Source organism: Rousettus aegyptiacus, unplaced genomic scaffold (genome assembly GCF_014176215.1).
Source record: "Rousettus aegyptiacus isolate mRouAeg1 unplaced genomic scaffold, mRouAeg1.p scaffold_m13_p_12, whole genome shotgun sequence".
Lineage (NCBI taxonomy): Eukaryota > Metazoa > Chordata > Mammalia > Chiroptera > Pteropodidae > Rousettus > Rousettus aegyptiacus.
The window spans coordinates 49,178,140-49,200,094 of NW_023416287.1; the positions used below are offsets into that span (position 1 = coordinate 49,178,140).

Genomic DNA, 21,955 nt, shown 5'->3' on the forward strand with positions numbered 1-21,955 from the left:
AAGCCCCAGGAAGCCTCTGCATGCTGCAGTGCCTTGTCCTGGGAGGGCAAGGCTGGGTGGCCCAGTGAAGTGACCACCAGCTTTAAAGCTTCTTTCAGATGGCCAGGGGCTCTGGTCAGAGGCCCAGGGGCATGTGAAGCACAGCTCCGTGCCTGCCGTGCTCGCTAGGGTCAGAGCTGGCCCTGAGAGCCCATGGTCTTTGACTCTGCGCCCGCTCTGGCGCCTCAGGGTACATGTTTCACTGGAGTCTGTGTCCCACACAGGAACTCCAGTCCTCTCAGCAGTTTTCGCCTGTTTTGTTTCCAAGGCCACTTGGAGTTGTGCTACAGCAAAGCGATTTTCCAGGACTCCATCCTGTGTTCACATCCTGTGTTCACTGATTGGCCTGTTTTTCGTCCTCCTCTGAATTAACTGCGAGTCTTTTGTTGCCCGCATGGGAGTGAGTGAAAGGAGGCTTCTCTGTGGAAATGCCCAGGGTAAGACTGCCAAGGCCAGACTAGTCACAGACTGCGGTTCATTTTCAATAAGCAGGAAAGAGGAAGAGAAGAAAAGGATGCATGTATTTCCTAGAAATATGCCAGTTGCCAGGAAGCACCTAATTGAGTTGTCCAGATGCAGAAATTAAGACAGAGATTAGATAAACTGCCCAAGACCAAACTGCTAAAGAGCTGGTGGCTGTGGCTTGAACCCAGGAGGTTGGCTCCAGAGCCTGGACCGTCCCGTGAGGCCCTGGAGGCCCTGTGGGTGCAGCCGGCCTGTGGCGGTCCCCTGGCGATGGTGCAACTGCAGCGAAGCCACTTCCCTGCTAACTCCTGACCCCATCAGTTTCTTCACTTCCTGGGATCATCTTGGGGGAGGAAACGGTGTGGCTGGTGAGTACAAATGGCTCTAAATCCAGTCTTTCCTACACCGGAAAAAAGGGCAACTTTCAGAGACGTTCTTAATTAAGTTAGCCGTGGTAATCACGTTTTCATTCCATTATTTATATTAACACAGAGGGATAAAGGGGCATCTTAATGTTGCTTTAATGAACCAAGAGAAAGCCTCTGGGGACCACGAAGCAGAGCAGCTGTGCCCAGGGGGGACGTTCTCTTTGTTTACAGCCCACCCGGCTGCTCTCCCAGCTCACGAGCCTGGGGGCCCCATCTTGTTCATGGAAATGGCCTGAAAAGCCGGGGGTCCCGTTGGCATCACCACCCAGGTGCAGCAGTGAAGAGCAATTTCTCCCTATGCTTGCCATTGTAGTCACGTTTACCAATTAAACATTTTACCACAATTTTTACTTTATCCATGTGAAAAATTTTTGGTAGCTATACCTTATTATTGCTATCACAGCAGCTGTGTTTTGTTTGTGTGGCTCTTGTAGTGTCTACCATGCCTTCCTACTTCATTTTGTCTCGTACCACACCCTCGTGGGAAAAATAAGGAAAACCCTACTGTCAGGCGGGTGAGGGCATGAAGGCTGGGAAATGGCTGGCCAGTCAGGCCCCTGGGTGGCTGCAGCTAGTTCAGTTTCATTTCCATCTGACAAGGGGCACCAAGGCTTTGAAACTCAGCCTCTGCAGTCTTACATCAAGAGAAAGTGGAGAGAGCCAAGTATACCTCATAAGCATCCAAAAATGTTGAGTTTCTAAGATAACTTGTGACTTAAATGATGCATTCAGATTTTTCCCTTACAGGAAAGGGTGTGGGGGTTAAGTGGTCATGCCCCCCATCCCCATCCCATTACCAACACATGATTAGGCAGTCATATTAAAATAGCTCTGATAAGCTGCAACTTCTATTCAGTGGCTTTAGTTCAGCACTAGCCCAGTAATAAGACCGGCCCAGCCTCTTCCTTGCAGAGGCCCCCCCACCGTTCCTAAGGAGAAGAGACATGAAAGAGAAGGCCCCGCAGAGACGGGAAGGATTTGTCATAAGATCTATTATCCAGTCTATTTTGGGCTGATGCTTACATACGCTGCCTGACAGGGATGTCTTCTGAAGGGTGAGATCCCACTGAGAGACACAGTGAGGGCCCAGGGGCGATGTGGGCTGCAGTGAGCTGGAAGGATCCAGCACTGTTCAGGAGAGCTTAGAGGTTTATGCAAGCAAATGTCCCATCCCAGTTCTATGAGTCATCTGCATGTGTCACTTCATGCTGCTAAGAAAAAATAAACACCCTGATTCCCACTTGAAATCTTATGAAGGCAAACCTAAACCCACGGGAGTTATATGCAGAAGGAAATTCAAGGGTAGGGGTTTTCAAATGGTTTACCTAGAGCCCTAGGGCCCCTGTGGAAGGAAAGGCTGTGCCTGGCACTGGGTTTGGGGGACACTGAAGAGGGAGGTGCCGAGAGGAACGATTCAACCCTTGCAAGAGGCTGCATGCGAGTGAGCCCCGCAGGCTGCCGTGGCTGCAAGATTTCTCCTCCACCCGGAAGCCTTTACTTCACCTCAAAGGGCAGGAGGAAAGGGTTTTTGTTTTGTTTTGTATTATTGTGTTAAAAGATACACAGAAAAATTGGCCTTTTAACCACTTTTGTGTGTTTGTTGGACTTTTGTAAATTCAGATTAAGTTTTTTACTGAGATATAATTAACATGTAATGTGTATATTAATTTCAGGTATATAACATAATGATTTGATTTATGTATATATTGCAAAATGATCACCACAATAAGTCTAGTTAACCTCCATCACCACATATAGTTATGCATTTTTTCGTGATATGAACTTTTAAGATCTACTCTCTGCAACCTTTAACTATGTAATACAGTATTATTAATTATAGTCACCAGGCTATACATTATATCCCAGGACTTATTTATAACTGGAAGTAGTGCCTTATGACCCTTTCCCTTTCATCTACTTTACCACCTCTAAAATAAAAGATTAAGGTATAAACAACATGCACAAGGAAGCAAACCTTGATTTGGGCACAAAGTAGGCAGTTGCACAAATGATAAAATAAACAAACTCAGAGCTGTTGTGGAACATGGTTTGCATCCTTCTTTCCTGGAAGAACATTGGGAAACTTCTAAATTAGCCCAGTCCCCTCATTTCATGGTTGAGGAGACTTTAAGTTAGTGAAAAGACCATTCTACCTCCTTCCAAACTACCTCTTCACTCCCAGTTTTAATTTCGACCAACCTTTCTGGTTGACATTCTGCCCTGATGACCAAAAGGAGAAAGCAGGTTTTAGGTCTGTTTGGTGAGCCTGGGTGTCCTCTGCATTTGAAATATTGATGTCTCTGGGCTCCCACAGCCTCTGTGCTTGGTCACCTTGCACAAAAGGCCAGGCTAGAATGCTCATCAGGCCACGGCCGATCTATGCTCCCAGACATGCTTGTAGTCATGGGTTTACCCATGTCTCCCAAGAGATATGTCACCCCCAGGACTTGAGCATGTGACCCTTGTTGGAAACAGGGCCATTGCAGATGCAGTTAGTTAGGAGGAGGTCATGCTGAGTAGAGTAGGCCCTTAATCTAATACAACTGGTACCATTATGAGAAGAGAAGAGACATCGACACACAGAGACACACTACAGCAGACAGCCACGTGGCGACAGACACAGAGATTGAAGTCCCACAATTGCAAACCGAGGAGACCTCAGGATGGCCAGCTACCACCAGACGCTGGAGGGGGCAAGGGATGATCCTCCTCTACAGATTTCAGAGAAAGCTCGGCCCTGCCAATATCTTGATTTTGCACTTCTAGCTTCCAGAACTGAGACGATACATTTCTGTGATGCTTCGTTGCACTGCCAGGAAACCGATCTACTTGTGCTGGGTGAGAGTGGGGATGTGCCTTGCAGGTGGGCATACCACTGGGCAAGTTCCGAACTCACTCATTTACAGTTCACAGTTAGGGTGTTTGTCATATCCCAGTAGTACTACTTACTGTGTATTTTTTAATTGCCTCGCTGTTCTTTTTTTTTTTAAATTAAGTTTATTGGGGTAACATTGGTTAATACTATTATATAATTTTCAGGTGTACATTATAATTTGACATCTGCATATTCATTGTATATTTACTACCCAAAGTCCAGTTTCCTTCAACTACCATATATTTGATCCCCTTTACACACTTCACCCTCCCCGCTACTTCCCTATATTTGACCCCTTTACCCTGTCTATCCCCCTCCTCCTCCCCCACCCTCTACTTTCTGGTAACCACTAGTCTATATTCCATGCCCATGAGTCTCTGCTTGTTGGTCCTGTTCACTTGTTGCTTTTAGGTTTATATCCCACATATAAGCGATATCGAGTGATTTTCAACTTTTTCTGTTTGGTTTATTTTGCTTATTATTATCTCAAGGTCCATCCATGTTGTTCCAAATGGCAGTATTTCATCTCTTTTTATGGCTAATACTCCATTGTATATATGTACCACAGCTTCTTTAGCGAGTCATTTATTGTAGGACACTTCGGTTGCTTCCATGTCCTGGCCACTGTGAATAATGCTGCTATGAACATTGGTGTGCAAATATCTTTTCGGATATGAGTTTTCAAGTCTTTGGGGTAAATACCCAGTAGAGGGATTGATTGCTGGATCATATGGTAGATCAATTCTGAGTTTTTAAGAAGCCTCCATATTGTTTTGCATAGTGTCTGTACCAATTTGCAGTCCCACCAGCAGTGTATGAGGGTTCCTATTTCTCCGCATCCTCTCCAGCATTTGTTATTACTTGTCCTGTTGATAGTAGCTATTCTAACAGGTGTGAGATGGTATCTCACTGTGGTTTTGATTTGCATTTCCCTAATAGGTAGTGAGTGATGTTGAGCATCTTTTCATATATTTCTTGGCCATTTGTATGTCCCGTAGGGAGAAATGTCTGTTCAGGACCTCTGCCCATTTTTTGATTGGATCATTTGTTCTGTTGTTATTGAGTCGTATGAGCTCTTTGTGTATTTTGTATACTAGGCCCTCATCGGAGGCGTTGCTTGCAAATATATTTTCCCATTCGGATGGTTGTTTCTTTACTTTGTTGACGATTTCTTTTGCTGAGCAGAACCTTTTCAGTTTGATGTCATCCCATTCATTTATTTTAGCTTTTAGATCCCTTGCTTTTGAGGTCAGATTCATAAAATCCTCTTTATTCCAAGGTCTTTGAGTTTAGTTCCTATGTTTTCTTCTATGCATTTTATTGTTTAAGGTATTATGTTCAGGTCCTTCATCCATTTTGAGTTAATTGTGGTGTGTAGTGTTATAATGAAACAGTCTAGTTTCATTATTTTGTAGGTGGCTTTCCAGTTTTCCCAGCACCATTTATTTCCTTTCTCCACTATATGTTTTTGAATTTTTTGGCAAAAATTATAGGTTTACTTCTGGACTCTTGATTCTGTTTCACTGGTCCATGTGTCTGTTTTCATGCCAATACCATACCATTGTAATCACTGTCGCTTTGTAATATTTGAAGTTGGGCAGAGTGATGCCTCCAGCCACGTTCTTTTTTCTCAGGATGGCTTTGGCAATTTGGGGTCTTTTGTGCTTCCATACAAATTTGATGATTTTTTGTTCTATTTCTCTAAAAAATTCCAATGAAATTTTGAAAGGGATTGCATTAAATCTGTATAATGCTTTAGGTAATATGGTTATTTGATCTATGTTGATTCTTCCAGTCCAAAAACATGGAATATCTTTCCATTTTGTTGTGTCTTCTTCGATTTCTTTTAATAGGGTCTTGTAGTTTTAGTTTTCATTGTATAAGCCCTTCATATGCTTCATTAAATTTATTCCTAGGTAGTTAATTCTTTTTGTTGCAATTGCAAAAGGACACTTCATTATCAGAGTATAGGAATGCTATGGATTTTTGAATGTTGATTTTGTAACCAGAAACTTTACTGTATTTGCTTATTGTTTCCAGTAGTGTTCTTGTGGAGTCTTTAGGGTTTTCTATATGGAGTATCATGTCATCCATAAAATGTGACAGTTTGCCTTTTTTGTTTCCTATTTGGATACCTTTTATATATTTCTCTTGTCTGATTGCACTCACTAGGACTTCCAATGTTGTATTGAATAACAGTGGCAACAGGGGCCTTGCTTTGTTCCTGATCTTAGAGGGAAGGCTTTTAGTTTTTCACCATTAAGTATAATGTTGGCTGAGAGTTTGTCATAGATGGACTTTATTATGTTAAGGTATTTTCCTTCTATACCAATTTTATGAAGTGTTTTGATCATAAATGGATGCTGTTTCTTGTAGAAGGTTTTTTCCGCATCTATTGATATGATCATATGATTTTTATTTTTTAATTTGTTTATGTGGTGTATCACATTAATTGATTTGCATGTGTTGAACCATCCCTGTGCCTCTGGGATGAAGCCCACTTGATCGCGGTGTATAATCTTTTTAATATGTTGCTGTATTCGGTTCACTAGTATCTTATTTAGGATTTTTGCATCTGTGTTCATGAGAGATATTGGTCTGTAGTTTTCTTTTTTTTTGTATTATCTTTACCAGGTTTTGGTATTAGGATAATATAGGCCCCGTAAAATGAGTATTGCCTCCTCTTTGATTTTTTGGAAGAGTTTGAGAAGAGGTGTTAAATCTTCTTTGAATGTTTGGTAGAATACCAGATGAAGCCATCTGGTTCTGGACTTTGACTTTTTGGTAGGTTTTTGATGATTGTTTCAATTTCCATACTGCTGATTGGTCTATTTAGATTTTCCAGTTCCTCTTGATTCAGTCTAGGAAGATTGCATTTTTCTAAGTACTGGTCTGTTTTTTCTAGGTTAATAAATTTGGTGTTACATACTTTTTCAGAGTATTCTTGTATGATCCTTTGTATTTCTGCAGTGTCTGTTGTAATTTCCTCTCTTTCACCCCTGATTTTTTTTTATGTATGTCCTTTCTCTTTTTTTCTTTAGTGATTTTAGTCAGGGGTTTGTTAATTTTATTAAGCTTCTCAAAAAACCAGCTCTTTGTTGCATTTATTTTTTCTATTTTTTTTGTTTTTCTTTTCAATTTCATTTATTTCTGCCCTAATTTTGATTATTTCTTTTCTTCTACTGACTTTAGGCCTCATTTGTTCTTTTTTTTTTTCTAGTTTTGTAAGATGAAGCATTAGGTTGTTTATTTGGGCTTGTTCTTGTTTTTGGAGGCAGGCCTGTAATGATGTGAACTTTCCTCTTATGACCGCTTTTGCCATGTCCCGAAAGTTTTGATATGTTACACTATCATTATCATTCATTTCTATGTATCTTTTGATCTCTTTTCGTTTCTTCCCTGACCTAGTTATTTTTTTAGTGGCATGTTGTTAAATCTCTACATATTTGTGATTCTTCCTGATTTGTGTGTGTGTGTGTGTGTGTGTGTGTGTGTGTGTGTGTGTAGTTGATCTCTAGTTTCAGAGCATTATGATCAGAGAATATAGTTGGTATGATTTCAACCCTAATATATTTGTTCAGGCTATTTCTGTGTTCCAGTATGTGGTAGGTTCTTGAGAATGTTCCATGTGCACTAGAGAAGAATGTATAAGCAGCTGTTTTGGGATGGAAGGCTCTGTAAATGTCAATTATGTCCAGTAGGTCTAATGTGTCATTTAAAGATGTTATTTCCTTATTGATTTTCATTTTGGATGATCTGTCCATATCCAACAATGGGATATCTAGGTCCTCTATTACAACAGTGATTTGGTTTGTTTCTCCCTTTAGTTCTGTTAGTAATCGCTTTACATATTTCGAGATTCTCTAATTGGGAGCATAGATATTAATAAGTGTTATGTCTTCTTGGTGCATGATTCCCTTTATCATTATGAAGTTTCCCTCAGTATCTTTCTTTACATTTTTTATTTTGAAGTCTATTTCATATGATATTAGTACCACTACTCTCGCTTTTCTCTGAATGCCATTAGCTTGAAATATTATTTTCCATTCTTTCACTTTGAGTCTCTATTCGTCTTTGGAACTGAGATGTGTTTCCTGGAGACAGTCAATGGTTGGGTTTTGTTTTTTGATCCATTATGCAACTCTGCCTTTTTATTGGTGAGTTCAGTCCATTTAAATTTAGGGTGATTATTGAAATATGAGGTCTTTTTATAGCCATTATATCTTTTGCTTTCTGGGAGCTTGGTGTTTCCATTGCTTCCTTGTCCTTGTATTTCTGTTTTCTTTATTTTGGTTGATTTTTGTGGGTTTTCCCCTTGGTTCTTCTTCTTTTATGTTATATGCTTTGGTTCTGAATCTTTGGTGTGTGGCTACCATTATGAATATGTAAAGGATAGGTACATATATATGGTCATTCATTTCTTCTGTGCATGCCTTATCTCCATTCTCCTTTGCAAATTTGGATTTTTGAATCCCTTTTCAGTCATTTTTATCTTCATTTGTTCCTATGTATGCTGAATGTTCATTACTATCTTGCTATAGTAATTCTCTTCTTATTATTTAAGCTTATAGTGCCCTGTTCTTAGTAAGAGTTGCACTCTTCTGCTTCTATTTGCCTGATAGTCGCTTTACTCCTAATTATGTATTTTTTGTTGTTTTTTGTTTAGGTGAGTTGACCCCTCAGTATTTCTTGTAGTGCAGGCCTCGTAGCGCAGAATTCCTTCAATTTTTGTATGCCTCGAAAGGTCTTAATTTCTCCTTCATATCTAAAGGAGAGCTTAGCTGGGTGCATTATTCTAGACTTGTAGTTCCTTTCACTTAATATTTTGAATATGTGATCCACTCCTTTCTGGCTTGTAATGTTTGTGCTGAGAAGTCTGGTAATAATCTCATGGGTTTTCCTTTATAAGTTACCATTTTCTTCTCACTGGCTGCCCTCAGAATTTTGTCTTTGTCTTTGATTCTAGATTTCTGTCTTTGGTATCATAGATCCTTTCCTTCATTTGGTCAACTATTTCCCAAGCTTGCTATTGCATTTTTCTACTCTTGCAGTGTGTTCTTCATCTCTAGAAGTTCAATTTGGTTCTTTTTGAGGGTTTCAATCTCCTTGATCTGCTCATCTAGTTTTTTTTCCCAGTTCTTGAAATTGTTGATATGATTTGTTTTGGATCTCAATGAGTTTTTTCAGAAGTATCATCCTGAATTCTCTGTCATTTAAGTTGCATAGTTCTACATCTGTAAGCTTATTTTCTGGAGATTTTTCTCTTTCTTTTTGAGATGCCTGTCACCTTGATTGTTCATGGTGTATAATGGACCTGGTGTTTAATGCCTGGGCATTAATGGTAGTGTATTATGTTGTTTCCCAGAAATAAGGTTTATTATATAAAGATCTGATTGTAGTCTGTTTTAAAGAAGGCACTTTTCTTTTGCTTTCCAGGAGGTGGTGTCTAAGAATCTTGGATCTCTGCTTTATATAATGCCTTAAAGAACCTGTGGTAGCTCTTACGTGCAGATCCCACTCTCAGACATGCTGGTATACGGTTTGGGTGTTTTTTGTTGCATTTTAGTTGTTCAACTTATTGTTATTTCAAGGGGAAAGATCTGGGGACATCTTTCACTCTGCCATGTTTTCTGTTGAAATGCGGCTCACAGCACTGGTTTTCCACTTGGAATTGAAATGTAGATTACAGGGCTGGCCGCTTTTGCTGCGATTGGAAAGGAGCTGAGCTTGGCAGCAAGCCAATAATACCTGCTCTGGGCAGTCTGCAGATTGGTTGGCTGGGGTCTCAGAGAGACAGTGGCTGTCAGATCAAAATATGTTCAGTCTTGCTGGAAATTTGGTAACTGTTGGAAGTTCCCACAGATGACCCAGATCATAGGAAGACCAACTGCTGTCTGGGACTTGCCCACAAGTCCCCCATATCTGCCCAAGTTCATGTTGGCAGCAGTGATCCGCCTCACTTTATCTCTGAAATGCTGGCTCACAGTGCTGGCCACCCCCTCTGTGAATACTTCCATCTGAATCACTCAGCTTAGGGCTTGGCATGCAACCATAAACAACTGCTCCTGGCAATCTGCAGGTTAGGCAGGGTGGGCTGATCCCCTTAGACCAGCATCTCCTAATGGCTCTGTGGGAGGAGTCTGCACAATCTAACTGACATGGTCTGTAGCGGGGCCTGACTAAGGCACAATGGCGGCTGCCTTTCCGGCCCTCTTTCTGACTCCAGGTAATGGAAACTTTTTCAGAATGAATCCTGCGTGAGCCTCAGACCTACCACCAATGTCCCAGGTGAGTGTCAGAAAACCTTTGCATGGGTCCTTCAAAGGGACGGCTAGGGGCTCAGTTGCCTTCCATCTCACCTAGAGGGCCAGAATCCCCTCTAGTTTCTACAGTTCGAGTTATTGGAATCTCCTTTTCCCTGGGCTGGGACCCTGGGCTGGGGAGCCCCCAGTTGTGACCAGGATCCCCCTTCTCCTTCAGGAGAGCCTCTGCAGCCTTGCTCTCCCTCCTAGTGATCCTCCACAACCTGCGGGTGCGGGTCCAACTTGATTTAGGACTTTGCCCCTCCTACCGGCTTCAGTGTGGCTCCTTTATATTATCAGACGTAGGTGTTATGATCAGCTGGACTTCAGGTAATTCTCCACATTGATTATTTCATAATTTGGTTGTAATTTCAATGTGGTCCTGGGAGGAGATGAACCCTGCTTTTCCCTAGTCCTCCATCTTCCCCCTCTCTCCAGTTTAAGTGTTTTTTTGTTTGTTTGTTTTTTATTTTTTTATTTTATTTTATTTTTTTGAGTTTTAGATGTTCAGCTTATTGCTGTTTCAAGGGGAGAGAGACCTGGGAACATTTCTCACTTGGCCATGTTTCTGTCACCTGTTTTTTGTTTGTTTGTTTGTTTGCAATAATGACAGCAAATCATAATAAGTTTTTATTTATCTGATATATAATAAGCTATATAAAATAACTTCTATAGTGATGATTTCCCCTGTCAGTGCTGAGCTGATCGAAAAAGGAAAGTTTCAGTGATGAGATGCTCAGTTGGAAGAATGCAGCAGAGGCTGACATGAGAATAAAATGGCAGGCACTAACTTAATTGTCGGGAGCGCAGCTCTGTTGCAGGAAGTGCAGTTCTATTGCGGGGAGTGTGCTTCTGCTTCTGCTCTTCTCCTCCCCTCCTTGTGCTCCCCTTCTGCTCCCCAGGGGACCCCATGGGCTTTTTATATGTCAGAGAATAATAGTGGCATTCAGCCACACACACGTGATGCAATAAGCTGAATCATACTTACATATGTTAGGTGCAGGCGCCCCACTACACTAATGAAACATTCTAGATCCAGGTGCTATTCCTAGCTGGGAGCGTAGGTCACAGCCAGACCTGGGACTAGCTGGGCCAGGAGCCCACATCCTCGAAAGGAAAATAGAAAACAGAAAGATTTATTTTACCAAAAGGTGCCAACGGCTAGTAAGCATATGAAAATTACTCTATTTTGCCAGTAATAAAATAAAAATTGTCAACATAGAAATTAATTTCATCGAATTTGAAATACTGACTAATATTCAATGTTAGTAAGAGATTGTGTACTAAGCAATATCTTATTTTGTTTAAGTCTGTGTAAATTAATTTAATTTTTCTGAACATAAATTTGATATAATTATTTTAATATTCATATATTAAATCTTTTAATATTCTTTTATATTATGTTATTTAGGACCTTTTAATATTCATACATTTAAAATTTTTTCCAACTTTATTAAAATATAATTAGTTGCTCATATTTACATTGTATAATTCAATGAGTTTTTTCCATTATAGTTGGCGTACAATAATACATTAATTTCAATTGTACAGCATAGTGATTATAGATCAAATGATCACCCTACTAAACCTAGTACCCCTTTTCCTCCTTACATATTTATTATAACATTGTGGCCTATTTTCCTCATGCTACATTTTGTATTTCCATTTATAATTCTTAATTCCTGTGCCCTTTCTCATCATCTCCCCCACTCCCGCAAGTCCCCACTCATCTAGTAGCCCTCAAAATATTGCCTCTACCTATGAGTTGTTTTCATTTTTGTTGTTGTAGTTGTTTGTTTTGTTCTTTTGATTCCACATGTATGTGAAAATCACGTGGTATTTGTCTTTCTCTATATGGCTTATTTCATTCAGCGCAATACCTTTTAGGTCCATCAAGGCAATATCTTTCTCTGTCCACTTCCTTTTAGTCTGTGTTTGTCTTTTAATCTGAAGTGAGTCTCTTGTAGGCAGCATAGATAGAGTTTTGTTTTCTTATCCATTCAACCACTCTCTCTTCTCCATTTAAGGTACTTGTTGATAGCAATGTAGTTATTACCATTCTTTATTCCTATTTTTAATACATGTTTTTTCTTCTTAAAGAAAGTCCCTCCAACATTTCCTATACTACTGGCTTGGTGATGATAAATTCCTTTAGCTTATTTTTGTCTAGGAAGCTCTTTATCTGTCTTTCAACTCTAAATGATAGCTTTGTTGGATAAAGTATTCTTAGTTGTAGATCCTGGGTTTTCATCATGTTGGATATTTTGTGCCAAACCCTTCTGTCTTGCAAAGGTTCTATTGAGAAATCAGCTGCCAGTTTTATGGGTGTTCCCTTGTAGGTAACTATCTACTTTTCTCTTGCTGCTTTAAAGATCCTCTTTTTGTATTTAACCTTTGGTATTTTAATTATGCTGTGTCTTGGCATGGGCCTCTTTGGCTTCTTCTTTCTTGAGACTCTCTGAGCTTCCTGAGGTGGTATGTCTATTTCTTTCTTCAGTTTAGAGAAATTTTCCATCATTATTTCTTCAAATAGCTTTTCAAATTCTTGTCCTCCCTCTTCTCCTTCAGGTACCCTTATGACATGAATTTTTTCTACATTCAATTTTGTTCCATAGACTCCTTAAATTATTATATTCTTGGCTTCTTTTTTCTTGCTGTTCTGATTGGGTGTTCTTGGCTTTCTATCCTCTATATAGGTCATTTGATCCTCTTCTTCATCCATTTTGTTGATTCCTTCTAATATACTCTTCATCTCAGATAATATGTTTTTCATTTCTGATAGGTTCTTTTTTTTTATAATTTCCATTTCCAGTTTTATATTTTTCATCTCTTTATTAAAGTTCTCACTGGGTTCATCTACACTTCTCCCAAGTTCATTGATCAACCTTTTAACCAGTGTTTTGAACTCTGCATCTGTTGAATGGTTTGACTCCATTATTTCTGGGTCTCTGTTCTGTTCTCTCATACAGCTTCTCTTCTTTGTCTTCCCATTTTGATTGCCTTTCTGTGTCTATTTCCATGTACTAAGCAAAGCTCCTAAGTCTCCTGGTCTTATTAGCATGGCTTCTAGCTTGTTCCCCTCCGGGGCCACCAGTTAAGTAAAATTCAGCAAGCAATCCACAGATGCTGTGCTTATAGTTGCCTCAAGAAGCCACACCAGAAACTGAGGCCTGTTGCCACCAGTGTGGGTCTTGGAGCTGCTCAGAAAGTGGCATAGAACTCACCAAGGACACAACTGGATGTGGCTTGGGTGGGGCCGCTAGTTGGAGTAGGTGAAGTTTCACAGAATTCTATGGATGGAGAGACCTATGTTGTCCAGTTTGATGATTCTCCGCTATGGTGGTTCTGTGTCCACACACTGGGAAAGGGGCAGGGCTCAACAGAGGAGCAAAGGATACTGCCAGAACTTCTGCCCAGGAGAAAGCCTCACCTCTGGCCCTTGTTCCAACAACTCAGTGTCCCCCTATAAATCCCTAGTGCCCCTAACCCCAAGCAGCTGACCTGGCACTGGTGCCGAGAGTGAGAGAGTCCATCACCTTGAAAGTCCACTCACCAACACAGACCCTTTAAGAGGTGTCTGCAGCTTCCAGCTGCCACTGCCACAGCCTCCGTACCACTCAGCCTCTGTGGACCAGGCAGCCTCACATCTTCACCCCATCCTACCTCCTACCACTGCGGGGGGATTTCTGATTTCTCTCCGGTTGTGAGGTTTCTGTTCATTTAGACCCAAGGTGACAGTGTTTGCTGTTTGCTCCGTATTCCCATCACAACTTTGATGTGTTTGCAAAACATATGAACAAAGCTTTTATTATCTATGCCATTTTGCCCAGTCTAATTGTCTCACTTTTTAAAGTTAAATAAATAAATTTTAAAAGGAAGCTGTTTATCCTATAACACATCAGTCTAAGAGAGAAAGTCTTGGCGATGGAAACATGTTATTAAGGGTATCAGCCAATATAATAATACATAAAATTTGGGAAGTCAGTGTAAATACATGGGCTTGAAGAAATATCATGGACAGCTCCATTAGAAAAAAATGTCCTAAGAACCAAAAAAAAAAAAAAAAAACCCATTTCTTCCAACATTGGAAGCTCATGCATACCCAGGGGGCCCGTATTTTGGTCTCTAATACTATTCTTCAGTTTTTTTTTTTTTTAAAGACTAACTTGGGGATTAAACACATGTTTTAGATCAAGGAAAAATGTCAAGACAAGTAATATAGGTAATATAAAGTATAAAATAATGGAATTATTCAGAGAAATGTGAATTTAACAGACTATGCCTCATTCTTATTATTTTAAATAACAGAAAAATGTTACCTATGCAATCAGTGGATATGTGTTTTCTTTGGCAATCAACTGTCTGTTTATCACATATAGATATGAACCAGTGTAAACAGGAAGAGGAGATTTGAAACTGGTGGGTCAGCTAAAAAGGAATTGTGTTACAAGGAAGAGAGTATGGATGGCAAGTGGAAAGTGAAGTAGCCATTGGCAAGCTTTAGTGATCTCACACAGAAACCAATTAAAGACTGTCTAAACATGTGTTCCTAGATAACAAATTAGCCAAATGTACTTAAAAGAAAAAAGAATGAATCCCAGACTTACTTCATCTTTTTTCAAGGAATGAAACCGCTGAATAACTCCACTAATTATAATGAGATACTAATAAGACATGTGTCCATGAGCTTCTAATTATGCTAATAGACCAGACTAACACATCATAACTATCGTTTAGTAAGCAGAGGTCACACACAAAAGTTAGAGACCTCTTCATTCCTGGAAAAGACTCTAACTCTCAAAGTCAATATCATCAAAGAAGGTAGGAACTTAAAAGTCCCATGATAAAACAAGTATAGCTTCCTTGTAATAAAAAGAAACACCTTGATGATCAGTGGCTCAAATTTGAATCAACTTGGTCTGTTTAACTATATCCCCACGAAGAATCAATAGTTTGCCAGCCCAAAGCCTACCATCTCCCGGGGAGATCAAGGCAATATTCTCTCACTTTGGGGTTTAGTAAAATTTCTAAAATTCTAGAAAGGCATAACATAGCAGTTATTGAAGTCTTGGAGTTATTGTATCTTTCAACAATATAAAGTATGTGATGATGGAAATGTGTAAGAATAAGAATGAAGATAAAAAAAGAAAACAAGTTAAAGCCACATGGTATCAATATTATTGTAAACTATTTTCGTGTAAGGGTATTCATAAATTTTGTGGTTTTTATATTTTTGGCATGACCATTTTGCATTTAAAGGATCTTAGGACATTTAAGGGAATTAATATGGTAGAGTTGAGATTTTAATTAAATGCCTAAGAGTGCTCAGATAAGTATGTAATGTAGGTTTTTTTAATTGATCGGGGACATGTGATTTGTTAAATCCATAATTTTTAATTTATTAGTTGCAAGTAATTGTAAATATTTAGGGCAACATTGATTATTCAACATCTAAAAGAATGCTAATTGTCTAATAAATTCCTAAGATTACTAATTGAGACACTGCCCAAATTACAATTAGTAGTGAGCATTCCTCTTTGTGTACAAATGCCCCTCAGACAATAAAAAATCCATTAGTACTGGAAATGAAAAACCAGCACTTTTCTAATACACAGTAAAATAAATTCATAAATATTATAAAAAAAATACGTGCTCTTCCTTGCATCAGCTACAGTCATTTCAGAAACCATCTGTGGCCTGTGTACCACACTTTAGAAAATAACTTCTGGACAGAAGATTCCAGAACCTGGGGGATAAGAAGTAGCTCTGACCTGCACCTTTAAACTTCTAGGTTAGAAGTACCTCTTTCTGGGGGTTCCTATTAGGTACCAAAAATAGAACCTAAGTCAGAAATGTAGAATTATTCTTAAAACCTAGCTGCTTAAAATAAATATTTATTGCCTCACACAGTCTCTGAGGGCTAGGAATCTGGGGTCAGCTGAGGTGGGTGTTTCCAGCTCAGTGTCTCTCTTAAGGTCACGATCAAGGTGTAGACTGGGATTCTGTAATTTGGAGACTTACTTGGGGCCCCCAAATTCTCTTTCTAGCTGAGTGACCGTTGACTGAGGACTCAGTTCCTCACTGGATGTTGTTATGTTGGTCAGAGGCCTCAGGTCCTCACTACTTGGGTCTCTCCAGAGTGGTATTCATCATGGCATCTGGTCTACCCTCAAATGAGTGGTCCATGAGAGAGCATGAGGACCCTGCAGTGCCGTTTCATGAATTTGTCTCAAAAGCAACACACTTTCACTTCCATTTCATCCCATTTGAAAGCGGCAAGTCACCGACTGCAGCCTCACTCGCAGAGAGGAGGATTAGTCTCCACCTCTGGAAGGGAGGCATATCAGAGAATTTGTGGACCTATTTTTAAAACTACCATGCTCTCTCTGAGCACAAATGCTGGAGATGAAGCTAGGGTCGTTACTTCACTTCGAAGGTGGAACCCGATAATCTGTGCAGATGTTGCTTCCACACTTCAGATTTCCTTTTAGAGTGTCTGTGATGCAGGGCTGAGATACTCAGAATCACCACAGTCATTTAAATGCCATTAGCTAGAATAAAAACAGAGTGGAAATGGCACATTATCTGCTAATTGTCTGCATTTTAACTTCTACTTTTTAAGAACAGGTACACTTTCCTTTGATTTCTTTATTTGTTCTAGCAAGACCAAGACCAATACCTCATTTCTTTCCTTCTGGCCCAGATGAGCTGGGCTTTCTAGCAGTTTCTCTGGTAAAAGCAAACATTTTTTATTCTTTTGTTGTTTCAGAGTTTGTCACGACCCAAAACAGATTTTCAAAATATATGCAACTTGCCTGTGCATACCAAAGTGCATAGCTAGTCGCTTATTTGTTGATTTTATTAGTTTTAATAAATGTAGTGTGATGAGCCCTGTGTCAAGCTCCTCACCATGGTGGGTGACACAGACATTGCAGATATAGGTACACTAAGGGTAACAAAGGAGAGGTGGTCTAAAGGGCCGGGGAATGCTCTTTGGAATGAGGCGGATGCCTTTTTGAGCTGGGGTTTCCTTCTGGTAGATTACCACTCCATTTTCCGCATGGAATTAAGAACCATTTTCTGGCGTTGGGGGATCTTTGTGGGTGGGAGGAAAGTAGAAGTTGCTGCAGACCCTTCCATTGAAGCCATTAGAGGGGTCCTGGGGGCCAGTGTGGAAGGGGGCAGAGTGACTGGGGGAAGCAGCGCAAGAGAGAAACAATGTCTCAGGACTGCGTGGGAAGAGAGAGAGCTGTGGACACTCGGAGAGAGTGAGAGGGCAATGCACCAATCTGTGGTTGCAACTCAGGGAGGTGGCAAGATGCCAGAGGAGCCGGCTCTGCGGTGCTCTCAGTGCCTGGCTGCCCAGCCTTCCTGCGTCCTGTGGTTTGGGAAGGTCAATGTGGTCTGACCACCACATGGGCTGGACAAAGGTTTGCTGGCTCTCCTGGGGCAGATGGTAGGAGGTCTTAACTACTTAAGTCCCGGGATTCTGTATGGTTTCATGGATGGGGCAGAGAAAAGCCTCAAGAAAGACAGATCTAATTTCCCTCCAGCCTTGCGTGATAGGAGCTGAAGCCAGATATAAGTTGGTTTGAAGGAAGCAGGATGAAGCTTCTTGCATCCCCTGAATTTGTTGTCTCAGTCACCCTGCTGTTTGGAGGGAGAAAAGTTAAAACAAAGCTGAGAGCTGAAGTGTGGGCCCAAGAAAGGAGCCATAGGGTGGAGTCACTTTCAAGGCTGAGGGAAGAGCATGTGAAAGATTTGTGCCATGGGCTGTGGGAGGATGTGAAGATGACTGTGGCCCGGAGGACCAGGGAGGTTGGAGGGGACTAAAGTGACCAGGTCACATTAGGCCAATTGAACAGCTAGGGCTTTGCCTCGAAAGCAATGTAATGGGGAGGCTGGGAAGAGTTAAGTGGGGGAGGGAGGTGGTAGGATTACTTTTGGCTTTCTAGAAGATCATTATGGATGAAACCTGGAGAATAGGTGGGGAGGGCACATGAGCAAACACTAGAGAGAGGAGTTTTCAGACCATTCTAGAGACCAGAGGAATAGTGCTCGTAAAGTGCAATTTTGGTAGGAGAGAAAAGAATGGATCTGAGAGATATTTAGGAGATAATCTGAAAAGGCTCAGTTTTCCTGATTAAGCGACTGGGGGAGAGGTATCAAATACAGAGGCAGTGAGAAGGGAAGGAAGAGAGAGAGAGAGGAGAAAGAAAGACACAAAGACAGAGAGACAGAGAGAGAGAGAGATGGGAGAGAGAGACAGAGAAACAGAGAGAGAAACAGAGAGTGGAGAGACAGAGAGAGAGAGAGAGAGAGAGAGAGCGAGCGAGCGAGAGAGAGAGAGAGAGAGAGATGAAAGCAAACCCACTTTGTCAATCCCTCGATGTTGTCCTAAACCCAGGGCCTCAGAGATAGTTCCTGCCCTAGGACCTGTCTCTTGAAGGATTGTTTCTCTAAATTTGGTGAAAAGGAGGTGAGGATGGGTGTGGATATAAATACATTTATAGAGATTAAGGTGTGTGAAATAGGAAATAAAGCCACACTGCAGCGTGAGTAGTTTGAGTGTGGAAAGTCTTGGATTATTTGCCATGGGGCATTAGAAAGAAAAGATGAATACAATAAATTCACAGCAGCAGTAATATGCCCATTTGTGTAATTTTGTTTTCCCTAGCAGCTCTGAGGAGCTTGGGTGTATTAAAAGCAGATGGATAGGTTTCTTTACTTGTTTGTTAAAAATGAATTTCTTGTAGGTGCCCTATACCTGGGTTGTGCTTTTTATCCAAACCAACAATCTGTCCTTTAATTGGGTCATTGAGTTTATTCACATTTTAATGTGATTATTGATATAGTCAAGTTTAAATCTACCTATTTGTTCTTTGTTTTTTATTTGTCACATCTGTTCTATTTTTTCTGGATTAATTGAGTTTTTTTATGATTCCACTTTTACCTCCTTTGTTGGCATAATAGCTAAAACTCTCAGTTTGTCATTTTAGTGGTTGCTATAGTAGTATACAGTATACATTTTAAACTTATCACTGTTTGCCTTCAAGATTCTGGACAGTAGATATTCTACCACCTCACGTATATCAGAAAAATCTTAGAGCAGTATACTTCCATATCTCCCCTCTCTGCCCTTATGTGGTTGTTGCATATGTTTTCCCTCTACTTATGTTATAAGCCACTATATTGTTATTAATTTTTAACTTTAAACACTCAATTATCTTTTAAAGATATTTAAATAATAAGAAAAAAAGCCTTTATATTTACCCGTGTAGTTATGCTTTCTAGTGTTCTTCATTCCTTTTAATAGATGCAGATTTCCACTTGAGCTATTTCTTTTATTTCTTGTATTCATGAGTCTTCTGATGATAATCTTCAACTTTTGTATGTCAAAAGTGTCTTTATTTTGTATTTTTTTTTGGTAAATATTCTTGCTGAGTATCGAATTCTAGGTTGACAGTCTTCATTTTATTTAGTACTTACATTTTTCATTTTAATAATTTTTTATTTTCCAATTATGGTTGACGTTCAATATCATATTATATCCGATATATATTAGGTGTGTGGCAGAGTGATTAGACAGTTATATATTTACAAAGTGATCACCCTGGTAAATCTAGTACCCATCTGACAACATACATAGTTATTACTATATTCTCTATGCTATAATTTACATCTCCATGATTATTTTGTAACTACCAATTTGTACCTCTTATTCTCTTCTCTCTCTTAACCATTTCTCTCCAATGCCCCTTCCATCTGGCAACCATCAAAATGTTCTCTACATCTGTGAGTTTGTTTATGCTTTGTTAGTTTATTTTTTGTTCTTGAGATTTCACATGTAAGTGAAATCGTATGACATTTGTCTTTCTCTGTCTAACTTACCCTCTAGGTCCATCTATTTTGTTGTGGATGGTAAGATTTCATCCTTTTTTACAGCTGAGTAATATTTCATTTTATATATGTACTACTTCTTCTTCATCCATTCATATATTGATGGGCACTCAGGTAGCTTCCATATCTTGGCTATTGTAAATAATGCTGCAGTGAATACATAGAGTCACATGTCCCTTTGAAATAGTGTTTTGAGTTTCTTCAGATGAATACGCAGAAGTAGTATTACTGGGTCCTTTTTTGTCTCTTATTACAGCCTTTGTTTTAAAGTCTGTTTTCTATTATAAATATAGCTACGCCAACTTGTTTGTTTACGTTTTCACAAAATATCTTTCCCCACCCCTTTGCTTTCAGTCTCTGTGTGTCCGTTGATCTGAAGTGAATCCCTCGTAGGCAGTATATTGTAGGATCTTATCTTCTTACCCATTCATCCACTCTGTGTCTTTTGATTAAAGCACTTAATCCACTTACATTTAAAGTAATTATTGATAAATACATAGTCATTGCCATTTTCTTATTCATATGTTTGATCTTTTTTTCCCTTCTTCTTAAAGAAGCCCCTTTAACATTTTTTGAAATACTCATTTGGTGTTGATGAACTCCTCTAGCTTTCTCTTGTCTGGGAAACTCTTTATCTGTCCTTTGCTTCTAAATGAAAGCTTTGCTGGGTAGAGTAATCTTGGTTATAGGTCTTTGCTTTTCATCACTTTGAATATTTCCTGCCAATCCCTTTTGGCCTGCAAAGCTTCTGAAGAGAAATCAGCGGACAGTCTTATAGGAGCTCCTTTGTAGGTAACTAACTGCATGATGTGTTTTAGTGTGGGCCTCTTTGGGTTCATTTTGTTTGAGTCTCTGCACTTCCTGGGCTTGTATGTTTACTTCTTTCATGAGGTTAGTGAAGTTTTCTGTTGTTATTTCTTTAAATGGGTTTTCAATCCCTTGCTCTCTCTCTTCTTCTTCTGGTACCCCTATGATGTGAACGTTGTTACACTTGATGCTGTCTCAGAGGCTCCTTAAACTATCTTTACTTATTTATTTATTTTTGGATTGTTTTTTTCCTTGTTGCTGTTCAGGTTAAGTGTTTTCTGCTACCCTATCTTCCAAATCATTGATTCAGTCCTCTGTCTCATCTAATCTACTGTTGATTTCTTCTAGTGTATTCTCCATTCCAGTTATAGCATTCTTCATTTCTGACTTTTTTTTTCCTATCTCCACTTTTATGTTCCCTATCTCATTGTTTAAGTTCTCACTGAGATCATTGAGCATCCTTATAACCAATGTTTTGAAATCTGCATCTGGTTGCTTGTTTGCAATTTGTTTAGTATTTTTTTTTCTAGAGCTTTGTTCTGATCTTTCATTTTGGACATATTTCTTTGTCCCCCCCTTTTGGCTGCCTCCTTGTGTTTGTTTCTACATATTGTTTGAGATGCTATGTCTCCCGGTCTTGGTAGAGTGGCTTTATTTAGTAAGTTTTTTGTGAGACCGAGTAGCACAGTCTCCACGGTCACCTGAGTTGGGTGCTTTTGGTGTGTCTCTTGTATGTGTTGTGTGTGCCCCCCTTTATAATTGAGTCTTGATTGCTGTTGGCACGTTAATGGGAGGGATTGACCCTCGGGCTGATTGGCTGTGAGGACTGGCTGTGATTACAGTGGGGGAGGTATTGGGCAGGGGCTGACCTTACAGAGCAGGTTTCACTTTAGCGGGGCTATGGTGCTTGTCCAATCTACCCTTTGAGTGTGGCAGTTGGGTGGTGCTCTGAAGCTGGCCACTGGGTGTATTGGTTCTGGGACTTTTTGGGAGGGGCTCTTGGGCAGGCCAAGGTCAGCTGCTGCCTGTGTCCTGCCTGGGGCCCCTTGTTAGAGCTACAAAGTGGTCTGCAGATGGTTGCCACTTGTGCTGAGCTTGGAGGTTGTCAGAGTCAGGGATATTGCTGATCAAGAAGGGTG

At 40.1% G+C, this 21,955-nt stretch overlaps 1 long non-coding RNA gene across 1 annotated transcript in view; it reads left to right on the top strand.

Moving 5' to 3' along the window:
* Positions 1 to 527: 527 nt before the first annotated feature.
* The window catches only part of LOC107498186, a 31,196-nt gene continuing 9,768 nt past the window's right edge, over positions 528 to 21,955 (top strand). Inside the window, exon 1 of the long non-coding RNA XR_001593969.2 lies at positions 528 to 872. This is a non-coding gene — a long non-coding RNA (uncharacterized LOC107498186). The remainder of the gene's footprint in view (positions 873 to 21,955) is intronic.